This window comes from Sceloporus occidentalis, unplaced genomic scaffold, assembly GCF_023333645.1.
Source record: "Sceloporus occidentalis isolate IW3139 unplaced genomic scaffold, rSceOcc1.0.p SCAF_2, whole genome shotgun sequence".
NCBI lineage: Eukaryota > Metazoa > Chordata > Lepidosauria > Squamata > Phrynosomatidae > Sceloporus > Sceloporus occidentalis.
Window position 1 is genome coordinate 237674152 of NW_028316982.1, and position 16629 is coordinate 237690780.

The window sequence follows — 16629 nt, forward strand, 5'->3', positions numbered from 1 at the left end:
AGAACAAAAAAGGAGGGGGAAAACCCACACTTGAAAGGGAACAGAAGTTCAGAAGTATGTGTGGGTGGGAATAGTCTTCAGTACAAGAAACAGCAAAGACAGCTCTCTAACTCAAAGCAACCACAAGCACTCAAAGAGAGCTGTAACTTGCTATGCCTGCTCTGTCACATCAGTTGTGGTCTCCTGCCCAGGAGATTTCAGCATGTGTCTTATCTGACTGTGGTCATATTTCCATAGTCCATGAGTGCCTGATACTTCCCTGACACTGGGGCTTAGTAGAGCATAGTTTAAGGATTGCTTAAGCAACTGGCTGATTTGGAAACTAGGGCTGAGTTAAGTGTTCTGGGAGAGCATGTTAGATTTAAAAATCCAAAAAAAAAAAAAAAAAAAAAAAAAAAAAAAAAAACCAAACAAACAAAGAAAAAGAGTCCCAGAGCTCCCCAAATATTCTCTGAGGGGCATCTTTCAAACTTTACTGTTGCACAGTTTGACTCCACTTAGACCCTCCCACTGTGCATCAGACACCTTGATAAAGGTAAGTGTGTGTAGTAGGAGCAATCCCTTTCCTGCACAAGACTCAGCATGCTCAAACCTGTGGAAGAGAGTAAACCCACATAGGTTCAGGCCCTCAAGATGACTCACTTCCACTGAGACGGAAGGTAAGTCAGAATGCCCTTTTTTGTATAGAGATGTTTCCCATACCCCATGCTCTTTGGAATTGTTGTGAAGCATGCAATATCTAGTCAAACTGTTGGTCAAGAGCAAGTCCAAAACCTTACAGAAGAATCTACTGTAGTGCTCTACCTTGGTCTTTCCCCACCCACCCTGGAAAGCATTTTTTTAAAAAAAAAATTTTGGGGAGTTCTTTAGCCTTCTATCATTGCCTCTTTCTGTATCAGTCCTCTAAGACCAGAGCCACAACCACTACTTCCTTCTGTAAGGGCTATGGTGCTGGGTTTTATATCTACTTCACCTGTGTCTATTGTGTTTCTAGAGAAGTGATTGATCATCAGCTCAGCTGCTAGTATTCTTCTTTTTACTGCTCAGCCTAGCAGGTGGTAGCTTCCCCAGTTTATGAAAGGTAGCAAAGGAGGAGGATGGTGGCAATTTCTGATTCCCTCTCACATACAGTTTCACTCAACAGCTTTGCAGTTTTTCCTTTTAAAGAAATACTTTTTTCCTTGCTAGCTCATTTTAAAGCATGGCAACTGTCATCCTTGTGTCCATTAATATATTTATATCTGTGGCCAAGGGGCACATATCAACAGAAGTGGAAGATGTCCTGCTGCTTTAAGAGAGAATGGATTAAACTACTGGAAAAGAGATTCCAGCTCAACATTAGCAAGAACTTCCTGATAGTAAGAGCTGTTCAACAGTAGAATATGCTGCCTTGGAGTGTAGTGGACTCTCCTTCTTTGGAGATTTTTATGCAGAGGCTGGATGGCCATCTGTCAGAGGTGCTTTGATTGTTTATTCCTACATGGCAGGGGGTTAGACTTGATGATCTTTGAGATCTATTCCAATTCTGTGGTTCTATGATTCTATGGCCCAACATAAACTCACCCATGTGACTGTATCAGAATAGCCAGGAGTGGCAGGAAGAAGGGAAGTAGTGAAGTTATATGTGAATTTTGAAAGGCAGGGCTGGGCCACAATATTGGAGATCAATGTGTGACTTTTGTTACAGTGCTGAAAGTTCAGGTTTATTTGGACTTGTAGGCACCTCTTGCTTCTTGAATCTCATACTGCCTGTGCCCCCATGCTCACATTGATCTGTTTCAGTTTAGTTTTCAACTCTGTTTCCTTTAGATACTTTATCCCAGATGATTGTCGTTGTAGTTGTTGTTATTGTCATAATGTCCTCTGGCTGCTGCCATGACCCGCTGGTGATTTCATCACTTTGCTCTAAACTCTGATTCTGCCAGGTCCCACTGATTCTTAAACTAGAAGGGCTTTCCCAACCGCAAGTGCCTATATACTAGCTGCCAAATGCTAATTTTACATCCTGATTACACAAGCATAAATGGAAGTGATTGCTTTATACAGTTCTTGCATCTGCTTGCTTCCTAAATCCGTGCATTCACCTCATGAAAGTTACATGAAGATTTAAGTGACAGTAATAGGTTGGAGTCCATCACCTCAGCAAATATTCTTTTATGGATCTAATGCAATAACTGTGCAATAACAGTGAGACAGAAAGAGAGACTGCAGCAGTTTAGTTGAAAAGAAAAAAATGCTTTTGTATTCTTAATCCCCTTTAAGTGAATTGCTTGTGTCCCCAGATGAAATTGGGGGAAATTATTATTCTGGCTCTGAAATACTTAAAGAATCCCACAAAGCATGTGGTCAAGACAACCTTGTTAGGGTTCTACAAAATATTCTGGGCTGGGTAAGAGAGTAAAAATTGGAAGTTAAATAGATTAAAAGGTGGACTAATTTACAGATGATATGGAGAGAATGAGCTGGAAGGCAAACAGGGATACAATCATCCAGGAGGTGAATGGCCTTAATATGAAAGAGAGCTGAAAATATAGTAGTTGATATGCAAAAAATAAAGTTAAGAAAAAATAGGCTAGAAGGTGAAGAAGAGAAATGGGAGTTTATCGCACACATGTTTGTAAACGTTCTGAGGTCTCAATGGGAATGGAACGGAACAGATTTTATCGCATAGCCTCATTACCGAGACGTTTGCAATGGGTTCCCGTTCCGTTCCGTTCACATAAAATGTCCTCGACGATTCTCTTCCATCCTCCCTCACCAGTAAATGTTATGAGAACAGAAAATCCTCTGTGTGCGATATCCTAGGCGTTCCAATTGCATCCCCGTCTGATCCCTACAGTTATGACGGGCCAACATGATATCTTTCCTTTATCAGGTTCCCTTGCAAGATGTTTTAACGACTTTCATTCCTCAAAATTATAGAACATCTAGACATGTCTATATGAAAAATAAAGCAGGAAACAGTGTTTGATACCAGAAAAACATTTCAGGTAGGTATGGTAGGTTTGGAATAATTGTCTTCTTTTACCATTGAGAAAATGTAGGACAAATTTTAGACCAAACTGTAGAACAAATGTAGGACAAAAGTAAAAGTTTTCTTTGTAAACTGCGCATGTGCAAAGACAGGGGATGGTCGGGGTGTCATCGGGATGGGACCTGGCTGTGTGGTGATATCCATTCACAGCGAGGTCCAAAAATGACAACAGGTCATTTTCTCCGTTAGCGGTGTGCGATAGCGATCGTTCTTTTCGCGTTCACATAACGCTAAGAAGACTTAATGCGATAGCATTTGTCGTCAGCCCGTTTCATGATCTGTCTGCCTTGTCAACAGGAACGGAATGGGAAAACTGTGAGTGCGATAAAGTTGCTTGTCAGGGGCTGAAATGGCATTAAACTACTCAAAGAGCAGTGATGATCCCTAAATGGACTGAGTTCTGCTCCCTGGTTTATGACACCCATAAAAATGTGTGATTGAATTGTCATTTTCTTATAGAGCTCTCCACAACAGTAAACTTTGGCTTATGTGACTCACTACCAGGCTCTTCTTACAAAGTGAGATTTGATAGCATGGATCACTTTCTTGACATTTCTTAACTGGAGTAAATCAGTACAAGAGTCAACTTGCTTTCGTTGACATTTCACAAGGAGTGCAACGTTACAGGTATTGCTGTCAGCACTTGATTCCAGTGAAAGGGCAGCCAAGGAGAGTCATGTATATATGGCACACAATTCACAACTGTCAGCTACTTCAGCTGATGGTCAAACATTATTCATAAATGGACCTTTTTTGTTTCTCTTCTTTTACCATGTTTCTTCTTCTCTGAGGCTATGAGCAGGTTAAAGATGACAATAACTTTGCCAGACATGTATCTGACAAATGGCCACTTACTTGATAAGATTTGTCAAGACAAGACTGATAAATATGTGAAAAGCTACCACTTCTTTATACATCTCAGAGTACCATATGTATTATTCCCTCTCCCTTTGTATGGGATTACAAGGTGTTCCAACCCTTTCCAAACAGAGAAATCATGTATATAAAGGTATGTATTTTGCTAAAGTGATCAGTGGGGCCTTGTTATCTTCTGGGGTTTGATTCCAGGACCACCCCCCACCCCCCACCCCCATGGATAACAAAATCTGTGGATGCTCAAGTATCATTAAATATAATGGAAAAGGAAAATGGTGTCTCTAATATGAAATGGAAAATCCAACTTTGCTATTTGGAATTTATATCTTTTAAAAAATATTTTCAAGCTGTGGATGCTTGAATCTGTGGAGAAAGGTCTGTAGATAAAGAGGGCCTACTGTAATTAATTGTCCATATTTCTAATTGATTAAAGTATGAATGTGCAATTGTGGTGGGAACCAATTAGGGTAAATGAGGAGGGCAACACTATCAAAGTTTTGACAAAAGGTAAACAAAAAACCAGAGTGGAAAGTCACTTCTGATTACATTTTATGAGTTTGTTGGTGCACTTGAGGGGGTTAGGAAATTTGAGAAATTTAAATAAATGGATGGATGGATGGATGGATGGATGGATGGATGGATGGATGGTTTTCCAATCCTAGAGGCCTCCAACAGCCTCAATCAATCCTTTTCCACCACTACCACTACTATAGAAATTTTAAACTGTTTTTAGGGCTCGTTGTGAGCTGCTGGGGGTTTGGGGGGAAAATTAATGGATTGGAGGCTGCATGCAGCCCTGCAATAAAGCATCCTTGTATTTACTTTTCCAATATATGGAATCTTATTTGTAGATTTTTTTTCAGATGTTCACAAGTGATTTTTTTTCTTCACGGAAATACACTGCACATCTCATAAATGAATTAATTTCTGATGCATTTGTCCCATTACCAGACTCATCAGGAAATGTGAATTCAGTAAATTCCTTTTGCATCCCTCAATGCTAATGACTAGGGCTGCATCCACACTGCAGAAATAATCCAATTTGATACCACTTTCACTGCTATGGCTCAATGCTATGGAATTCTTGGAATTTTAGTTGTCTGAGACATTTCCCTATCAGAGAGCTCTGGTGCCAAAACAAACTACGTTCCCAGAATTCGATAGCATTGAGCCATGGCAGTTAAAGTAGTATCAAACTGGATTATTTCTGCTGTGCAGACGCAGCCTAAATGTCCCAGAATAACAATATTTACTTAGGGCCTGAACAGGCAAGCCAAAATAAAGCGGCTTCAGATTACTTTGGAAGTATGCTGTTTAAATGATGCATGCATCCTAAGAAGCCAGAAGCTGTGCCAAAGCAGCTTTGGCGCAGCTTCTGGCCTCTTAAGATGTGTGTGTCATTTAAACAGCATACCTCCAAAGTGATCTGAAGCAGCTTTATTTTGGCCTGTCTGTTCGGGCCCTTTGTTACATTTCATTAGATATATGGACTTCTTTTCCCTTCCTCCTTCCCCACAGACTCTCCATAATATATGTATCATTCTTTCTGAATGTCGTCTTCATGTCTTCTAAGTGAAACAACTGCATACTGTACATCCACAAGTCAATTGGCAAGAAAGAAATATACAACCGTAATCAGCCTTATGTGTACACAGATTTTTTTTTTTATCCTGGGATCAGTCTATCCATAGTGTATGTGTATGTAATTAGCAAACCTTGATTTTGCCATTTTATATAAGGGTCACTATTTTACTATGCCATTGTATTTAATGAGACTTGACCATCCACAGATTTTAGTATCTACAGGAGGTCCTGAAACCAAACTTCAGCAGACACCAAGGGCCCACTATAAATGTCTCCTTCTGCCTTCAGTGTTCTTGTTTCTCCCCCTTTGCACCAGTCTGGTTAAAAAAAAAACCTGAAAATTAATATCTCCAATATATTTCATTTGCTTGTTTATTCACATGGTATCATTGCTGACCTTTAAAATCCTTTTTGCTAAGTTGCCTAGAAGCAATTCTTACAACATTGCTTCTTCATGCAACACAGTATTAACTTATGACATTCACTGACATGTGAAGGAATGATGTCTACTGTCTTTAAATTATTCCACAGATGAATGAAGGAGAGTCTATCAGTTATTGTTAGCTACAAAATTGAATCAATTGGAGATTGGGCCATTCACACCTGTAGTGGACCATTATGAGCTGGGGCGGGGGGGGGGGGAGGCACGCAGCCAGCATTATTGGGATAAGGCAATTTGTTGCCTCAAGCAGAGTAATAAATGACTCCCCTCACGTGTTCATGTGTGTGTGCATGTTCATGCACAGACACACACACAAATCAAGGTATATAGTATCCATAGCCATTTACATTATTTTAGCATCCAGGAGAGAGAAATCTCCCAGGTGATTTCCTCCTTCCTGATAATTCAAAAATGTTGAATTGAACAACTGTTAGAACATTCAAAATGGATTGACAGATGTAGCTGCTTTGCTTATACCCTTTGGGGTAGCCATCCTGAGAAAGTGAGGATGGAAAAATTAAAGTAGTCAACTTTGATCTTGAGCATATGACTCCCCCCAAAGTAAAACAGAAATTTTAAATTGTCATGAATGCAACAATTTAACGACTCCCCTAGCTTTATATACTCATATAGTCTTACAGCCGCTGCTTAGCTGAAAGTGACCTCATTTTTTTCATGCCCCTATATCACTGACAGAGAGAACAGTGTTGAGGAAGTGGACAGGAGAACATGGCTTCAGTTTTTCACCTATTCCAATCACTGAGTTGCCTCAGCCAAACCTCTGTGAAGCAAGGCTGTACAACAGATCTGCAGCCTAAAACCAAACATGCTCATCATTATAGACACTGTGTTACAAGGTCCTTGACAATTTCATTGGTCTTATATTCCTGGATGAAGAAGGGGGAACCCTATATACATTTAAGTGTATACATCTGTCTCAGAAATTGCAGGGCTTTATCACATGTTTGCTGAAAACATGTGTCAACATATGTTTGTGATTGGAAATATGGGAAATTAGAAATATCCTCCTCTGTTCTCTATATGTTACATGCTTATCTCTACCCATCTCAACAAAGGAGGTGGGGGAAAGCAAGACCCAGAAAGAAAACATGGATAGTTGAAGCTAGTTCCTGCCAGTACAATCTATTGCCTCTACTGCCCCCCCCCCCCCCCCCCGATTCAGTCCTTTGTTGTTCTGTTCAGAGAAGGATTACAATCGCCTTCCTCTGAGGCCGAGAGAGAGTGGCTTGTCCAAAGTCACTCAGTAGGTCTCCATGGACAGCAGGAGATTGGAATCCTCATGAGTCCTAGTCCAACACCCAAATTGCTATACCATTCTGGTTCAAGTGAGCACTAGCTTTTCAGGTATCATTCCTTCCCACTTCCACTTCTGGTCTATGTCCAGTCCCATAATTTGTCATTGTCATTGTTGTTGTCATCATCATTGTTTTGTTTTGTTTTTTAAATTTTCTTTTTCAGGGGTTGTATTTTTTAATGATGTGAAATCTGTCCATTTTTGTTTATTTCTTCCAAACTGAAATATGCCTGTGCTCAAAATTGCACACATTGCCTGGATACTCTCCCCATTGACAAAAATTTGTTTTTGGAGCTTGTTGGAACTGTGCACATATTTCTATGCATACTGTTTCAATGTGCACATTTTTCTGTGGATATATGCAGTCATCCTTCAAAATGAACATTCTATAATGCAAATGACCTCTGCTCCCTGGACTATACAAATAGTGTGCACAAGATAAGTCCATCAAACTGTGAAATGAAACTGGATTCCACAACATATCCCTAATTATATTTTATTGATTCTAGTAAGATTGTTGTCAGTCCCCTTTCTTGCCTGTGCTTCCAAAATACCCACTGGAAAGAATGTTGCTTTACAGAAAGTAGAAATAAAGAGATAGGACTCTGCCCTGGAAGACAGGGCACTGACTCATTTTTGAGGACTGGATTCCATTACAACTATTGTGCTATAAACCATCATGCTCCTGATTCTTGTCTGGGGTGGAGACAAGAGAATAGACTCCCCACACCAAGATTAGAAGGAACCGAATTTAGCTATGCAAAGCATCCGAAATGGCATATATTTTATTATAATTACTTTGACTTTTTTGATACTTTATCAAGGGAATGAAAAATTAATTAGTTCTCATAATGAAGAACCCTCTTTAGAACTGCTGCACATGAAACATGAACAATCTGTTGCCAAATACAGTATTTAAAAGACTAGGCAAATAAAACTGTTTTTGCTTGGCACCAACATTAAAGTAGGTGTTAAGTGTGGTGGACATTCCACAACTGGGATGCCACTCCTTAGTAGGCCCTTCCCCCTCTAGCCCCCCCCCCCCACATGCCTTTGTTATCAGAGGCATCTAAAATTTCTTTGTTGAAGATGTTAACACAGACATGCATATATTGGGGGGGGGGTGTCTGTCAGGCATTCAGGGCTTTACATCATGAAGAGCTTTAAAGTCAAAACCTAAAGTTTTCTTCTTAGCACTAATGGTGCTCTTTTTAAGGACTCTGCCCTGTCTTTAAATTGGTGTGTGAAAAGGACTTTTGGGGCAAGTTTCAGCTATTGTCACAAACTACAGAGAAAAGCTATCTTTACTGAAATCCTATTCTGATAAAGGTTTTTTTGAAGGATGATCAATGTCCTGTGAACTGTTGCTTTATTTTATTTTCATTTCTGGCAACTACCTTAGACCAATGCAAAACCAGTCAATAAGTAGACAACAGCAGTGTGTCCGTTCTTCTAGAGTGTAGAATAAGGACTCATTAATGGATCAAAGTCACAGTCTGTAATCTTCTACAGTTTGTGGTTTATAATTCCCAGTGACATCTATTTATGTAAAATTCAGTGCAGGATTTCACACATGTGACTTTGGACTGGAAAACGTTGGAAGCTAGCAGTTGTCAAATGTTGCTAGGACTTGCATATATAATGCTGCTTGTGTTCAACATGAGTAGGGTTAGCAGCATCTGGCATCTATCGCTGAAAGCATTTTTAAATGGGAAATGCAAGTAGTGCTACTAGCAATTCCCTACTGGGATAAGACATCATGTTGTCCCCATTGGGGAAAACCTGATAAATCGGCTAACAACACAGCTTTTGAGAAATTGTGATGAAATACAAGCAGCCAGAAACATTTAAATACACTACTTATATAGAGTCTTACTACTACAGGAAGTGTTCAATGTGTTTGCAGCTTTTACAGCCGAAGGAAGAGAAGAATCTGCTTCATTTCTGGTATGTAGGAACTACTCACTATGCCTTGGCACCTCTTTCTTCAAATTCTTCAAAATGGGAAATTGTCACACAAATGGAGAGTCTTTGGGTCTTACCAGGTTGGGGCAAAGTGCCCTTGGCTTGCAGAATGCAATCGTAAAGCCACCTGCTGAGGAATTAGATCCATAGCCACAGGTTTCTGTTGGACTTAGGTATACAATGCAATGATTTCATAGAAAGACCTTGCAAAGGGCAAATAATCTAGTAATAATATCTAAGAAGCTAAAACAAGACATGACCAGAATATTTTTCTTGCCCCACAGCCATGAAAGCAATCCATTTGCTAGATCTAAATATGTACTCAATTTGCTAGAGTGATTTATTCAAGTCTATCTGTTGGGCCTTTAGAAAAATCATCGTAGGCTTCACTATTCCAACAGAAGCTGACTTAAATGTAAAAAAGAGAGAAATGTCATCACACTCAAGTTCTTTAGAAACAGTTCCCAAAAGCCACAATAACTCTACAATAACTGCATTCATGTCTGATTAATGAGGAAAATACATTTTGTGTTTGCTCAAGGGCATGTTTTTCTTAGGATAGATTGAATGCAGAGATAAAAGTCCCTGGTAATATGATTGAGCAGGTTCTAGAATTTTACACTGATGAGTTCTGTCATAAACTGAGCAATGAATCCTTTCATTCAAGTTGTCATGATTTGAAAATGACCTGGATACCTAAATTTAGGCTGAAGAATAAACTCATCCACCTTTTTGTAAGGTACACTGGTTAGTTAAAAATATACATAAATACGGATAGACAAAGATATAGCTCTGTTAGTCTGGAAAATCAGTATGCAAAAGGATCTTGTAGCACCTTTGAGACTAACTGAAAGAAAGAAGTTGGTAGCATGAACTCTCATTGACTTCAGACTACTTCATCATGTATATGAAGAAGTCAGATGAAGTCTACAAAAGCTCATGCTACCAACTTCATACTTTCAGATTAGCCTCAAAGCTGCTACAAGATCCTTTTGCATATAGATATCACTTTCTCTACTCAATCATCCTTCATTATCAACCCCTTGAAGAAAAGTGGAATAATTTAAGACACCTGAAGGTAAAGCCATCATTCCTCTAGCTTTAATATCCAGGTTTAGCCACAAAACTGAGAATGTGTTCCCTATTTTGAGCACTTCACAGCAAGCTTTAGCATATGGTAATTAAGGGGCTTGACAGACCAACCATTAAGGATGGCCTGGGGGCAGAGTTGGGGTATGGCGTTCACATGATGCTCACCCTAAATCCACCCCCAGGCTGGCATGACACTGTGCACTGCTCTACACAGGACGCAGCGTTACAGTGCTCCTTTGGCACTGCTTCTACATGACGCAGCACCAAAGAAACGTGGAAAAGCTGCACACCAGTGGCTATGGCACCCTTTCTGGAGCTGCTTTTTGTGGCTTTTTGCACCATGGAAAGGAGAGATTGGGATCACAGTGTGTGGTTGTTGCAGCCCTGATCCGGCACAGATAGAGGTGGTTGCAGGCTACCCCTTAGGGGAGGTTGGTACAGCCCCAATTTTCTGTTTCTGACTACTGAGAAAACAGTGCTATAGGAAAAAGGAAAGTGGCCTACCTTACGACACACACTGTCTTCATTAGAGGGTAGCATTTTTCTAGACATACAGACACTGTTTCAGTAAATCACAACTGTATTATTATAAGGATCTCATGCTTTTATACTGTAAAATAAGTGAAACAAAACCAGCAGCCTATTGGTCATCTTTTCTTTCTTTAGCATTACCTTTTTCAAGGTAATGCTATCTTGTCAGATCCTCCCAAAGTATTTTGTGGTCACAGAAGACCTACACCTCTTGGCATGGTATTTTCCTTCCACTTATTTTTCTTCTAAACTCAGTTTTGTAAGGCAGTGTTTGTTGTTAAGAATTGCTGTATCAAAAGCTAAAAACAAGACAGAAAGAAAAATGACCCAAATACAGAAGAAAAAGAACAAATCACACTTTACAGCTGGGCAATGGTGGAAGACTCACAACAAATAAAAGGAAACACATAAAAAAATAAACTCTGGAATTCATTACTGCAGGATGTATCTAGCTAACAGCTTAAATTGCATTAAATGAAATCATGTGGGCTGGGCCCTCAGGTAACAGACACAGTATGCCTCTGTATATATGTTGCTGAGAAACACAAGACAGAGGTAGCAGTTGCACTCACGTCCTGCTGGTGAGCTTCCTATAATCAATCAAGTTGGTCAGTGTGTAAAGAGAGACTGCATAGGTCTTCGGTCTGAAGCAGCATGGCTCTTTCTATATTCCCATAAAATAAATTAGCCAGTTCAGGAAGCCACTGGAATAGACTCTTGACTATCCTGCGCTTGATGACTATGCATATCCATATCCTGCAAATCAGTTCAAACAGAAGGATCTTGTAGCACCTTTGAGACAAAGAAGTTGGTAGCACAAGCTTTCAACTTAAGTCTACTTCATCAGACGCATGGAGTGAAGTGTCTAGGAACAGACCTTTATAGCTATGAATGAGCTGGTCCTATGTGCAGAATATGCAAAACAGAAATGCAACAAGTCTGTTCCTGAGCACTTCATGCTGAAGAAATATATCAGTTTGACACTATTTTAATTTTCATGCCCCAATGCTATGGAATTTTCAGACTTGTAGTTTGATTGGGTACCAGAGCTCTTTGACAGGTATGCCTAAATCTTTCACAAAATCCCAAAATTCCATAGCACTGAGCCATGGGATTTAAAGTGGTGTCAAATTGCTTTATTTGTGCACTGTAGACTTAAGCCTATGAAAGCTTATGCTAACTACTTTTTTCCCTCACTTAATCTCAAAGATGCTACAAGATCTAGTTGAAGAATAAGAAAACAAAAATAATGGCCACAGATGATTTACATAAATGTAAAGCAGAGGATAAAGACATTGAAATAGTCAAAGACTATTATACCTTGTTTAAGTCCTAAAGCAGAATGCAGATGATAGTAGGGCTTGGAAGAGCAGCTAAAAGAGACTAGATAAGATCCTCACATATCACAATATATCATTGAATATTGAAGTAAGGATAGTACATGCCACCATATTTTTTAATTTCTATGTATGGTTGTGAAAGCTGAATAATTAAGAAAGGTGGCAGGCAGAGAATCAATCCATAGTTTTTTTTGTGGGTTTTTTGGGCTATGTGGCCATGTTCTAGCAGAGTTTCTTCCTGACATTTCGCCAGCATCTGTGGCTGGCATCTTCAGAGAATGTTTGCCTGGAAAGGACTTGGCTATATATATTGTGTGATCTGGAAAAGCAGGAGTGATTTGATTGTGTATTGTTGGTTGCTAATGGCAGTCCTCAGGGTGTGAGGGTCTGCACAAGAGGAATCGATGCATTTGAAATGTTGTGCTAGTGTTGTGCTTAATAAGGGGGACCTAATGGGCTAGGACTTAACTCCTTCAGGTTTTTACCTCCTATACGGATACAACCATTTCATTTAGACTACATTTGATAAAGGGGGGGGGGGGGGTGTTTTTGTTTCTTACTAAACAGTACCTAAAAGTTTTTCCAGATATAACAGTACAGTGACTTTAAAAAACCAATACTGTCTGCCTACAAAAGGAACAGTTGGCTTAACACAGTCCAGGGATGACTGTATCTCAAGGGAAGTTACTTTTCTGTTGCTAATGGAACTGTAATTTCATTACCTGTATTGCCCTATGCCCCTCATCCCCACATGGCCAAAAAGGGCAAGGCAATGGTCCTTGCCTGCATTGAAATCCCCTTGGAGTAACTGAACTACAACAGAAAAAAAAATCTGATACTAAACGTAGGCCTGTGGCTTCCTTTCCTGTGTGATTTTTAACGTATGTGCCTGATGAAGGAGCCAATGAAGTTTTGAAAGCTTGCATGATGTATTTTCTGCATTTCAATTGGCCAATGAAAGTATTGCTCTTTTGTGGATGTTATATCTTGTTACATTTTCCTGCATGGCCAACACAGCTCCCCCTGAATATGTTTCATGAAATAGTGGAGAATTTGCATCCCTAATATCAGCTTTGCTTTTAAAAAAGATACAAATTGAATAAATAACAATATGCTTCCCTCTCATATCACCCCAAATGTGCCTGAGGAATCCCTGACACTCTTGGCTGAAGTTGGTTTGGTATCAGACAATACAAAGGCAAACTAACTCTGTTCATGCTGGTAGTACATTCCCATCTAATTATAGACAGAAAACTAACACATGCAAGATATCCAAGCATTTGTCCAGCAGCTACCACAGTGTGAATCAGGCCTTTTTGCAGATTAAATAGGAAATTGTGGAATAGGGAGCTTTTTTTCTCTCCAGGTCTGACTCAGTCACCAGTCTGACCTCCTCTGAGTCTAAGTGCAACTAGGAGGACATTTGGAATTGAATTAGACACAAACAATGTTTTTTTAAAAACACATTGCTGTGCCCTGTTCAGTCAGTGATCACAGATTTACGCTCTAGCTTTCACAGTCAGCGATAATTTAATTTATGGTTTCTCTTGTAAAGCACCATGTATGCCATACAATACGAGAGAATGAAACCATGGTTGATGGTTATTGCTAGGTGACTGACTGGTAGATGGATTATGATGTTACTGTGAATAAAGATAGGATTTTTAACTTCAGCATTAACAACTAGACACCCTACAGAAGTCACTAGGATTAAAGCAGAATAGTGTAACTGCAGTCTACTAATGAGGCTAAATGAGAAATAAGAACAACATTCCCCAGGCAACAAAAGTTATTAAATAGTGTTAAGGATTTATTTGGCTGAGAAAATTAACAGTGGATAATGTAGACATCTCTTATTCCCCCCCCCCCCCACTTAATACCAAGCCACAAAACTTGTCACATAGACTGCAGTTTTGTTTTGCTTCACTGTCAGTTTTTCTAAACATCTTTGCATAAGATGTTTGCATATAACACTTTGTTCATTAAAACTTAATGGTGTAAGAATGCCTTCTTGCTGGACAAAAGCTTTCATCATCCTATCAAAAGTTCATCATCCCTGATCTAAGGGCATACTAGTATTAGAAGAGGGTTAAAACCAAAATTGCTGTATGAAAAAAAAATGGCAGCTTCATATAGGCCTGGTACAGACAGGCCTATGGGGCGCCCTCGTCACGTGCTAGGGGTTGGCCTAGGGTGCTCTGCCCACACGTGCCTCAACCCTAGCACTTGACGAGGTTGTCAAAATGGTGGTGCCCTGTACAGATGGGTGCTGCCATCGTTACGTAAGTGCCACGCGGCATTCGCATGGAGCATTCGCACTTACATAACAAGTGCACCACTGCCACACTCATTGTGCCGCTACCGCATCAGAAAAAGAATCCGCTTTTTGCAGGTTCTTTTTCCACCACCAGGAAACTGCACGGTTTGTCCTTTGCGTTTCCCCCCCGGCGGAAAACTAGGCACTGGCAGACTACCCTTTTGGGGTGGTCTGTACCGGGCCGTAATTTCATTTCCATTCCTATCATTTCAGGGATGCTACTGTATGAGTATACCAGTCTTTCTTCAAGGACTGCCCAAACAAAAATGAGAAATATAGAATAGTAACACTTGGCTTTCAAATGCTTTGGCAGTGATTGCAATACATTTGTTTGATTTATCACAAAGGAAACTAAATAGTTTGCTTTACACACACAAGCAGAAATTGATAGCTCTTCAGGTATATTTCTACTCTGTCTATAGCTCAGAATGGACAAAGTGTGGCCCTGAGTGTATTTCCCCAGCCTTTGACTGTATGGTTTGGCAGCCTGTGGCCCATACAGATTCCCCAGACAGAATATTATGCAAGCTTTTAAAGCGTTGCTGTTTTCTTCATTGGGCAAAGATGTTACATGGCCAACACAGACACCCCAGAAGTTATTTCCAATTACTATAGATAACATAAACAGGCAATATTGAACCACCAGTTGGTGAGCTGTATTTGACCTAGTAATCCCATTCTTGAGGGGGGAAATGCAATTTTCTTTTTGTCAATGGTCGAAAGAGTTGCCCCCTTTTTCATGCACAGATTGGTATGCCAGTAAACTGGCCATGGAGGATGAGACCTCCATTGTGAGAGCACTGGAGGAAAGCAACATAAATTGCTGTCTCTGTTTATGTGTGTGAGAAAGAGGGAAATGGAGAGGAGTTTATGCATGCCTTTCTGTGTGTGTGTGCGCGTACCCTACAACCATCCCAATGGGTCAAGGGGCAGTCTTGATTATCCTCTGTTATCCTACTATTTCAGCTGCTTTTAAAATGTCCCAGTGCTCAACTTACTTCAGTTGCTGCAAACTGAGTTCAAACTGCAAATGCAATTAGTGGAGAGGACTAATGGGGGCATAAACAGCCTTTCACAGTTAGTGTAGGCAAAAGCAAATTACTGCAGCCTCTCCTGGCTTGTGCATTCTCCCTCATTCATAACATTTACCTTCTTGATCACACTCTGAAGTTGTTTGGCCACTCATGTTTGGGTTTACATTTGTGAAATGTCAGAAGGTATAAAATGTTTGTGGTGGAGGGAGTAAGGGCAGCCGATTCCATTTTGGGCTCTGTTTATTCTTCTTGGTACAAATGCAGTAATTGGATCAGAAAAGGACTCCCATCTCCAGCACAAACTAGCATAAAACCACAGTGAAAGCTCCATCTATCCTGCTGTCATTGATACCCATGATAAGCAAGCTCAGCCTTCTTAAACTCCCTGTTTTAAACAAAGATGATCATACTGCTGATATTCCATCCACCTTTGTCTAATAGACATCAGATGAAAAGCACAGCATGTAAATATTATTTAGAAGCTCAAATGCCACTATAATGACCGCTGCTACATAAAGGATATAAAAAGACAGGATTATCTCACTGTGCAACCTGCAATTTTGACTATTACCCAGCAGGCTAGATACAAATGATATTCTGTTGGCAATGATAGCCCAGCCTGAAGTTGCACGCTGCTGATTAGCATAGAAGTTAAACATCTGCCAAAGAGATGGATCGGCTGAGGGAATCAGATGACCGCACAGATTCCAGTGACAGGATTCTCTCTCAGAAATCAGCATCCTAGATTTTACCCACAATTATGTCTGAATATGGAAAGGAATTCATTAGGCTACTGTTCTCTATTTAGCTACAACCCAGAGCCATCCCACCTCCCCTCAAGACACACTTTGCCTCTTTCAAAGATGCCAGAAGTAACAAAGGATCTAATTAGGGGTATTTATGATTAGCTCAATATTGCGAGTTGGGCTGGCTACAACAACCCTGCGGGGTCACCTCCCAATATGTAAACTGAGTAGGCTGTTGTTGTTTTTGAAGGGCAAAATTAAGCTCTGGTAAGAGCTGTATAATTACTTGGATGACACCTGGACTGAGGTGTCTTTTTGGATAGGATAATCCGGTAGGACAACAGTCAAGAAGA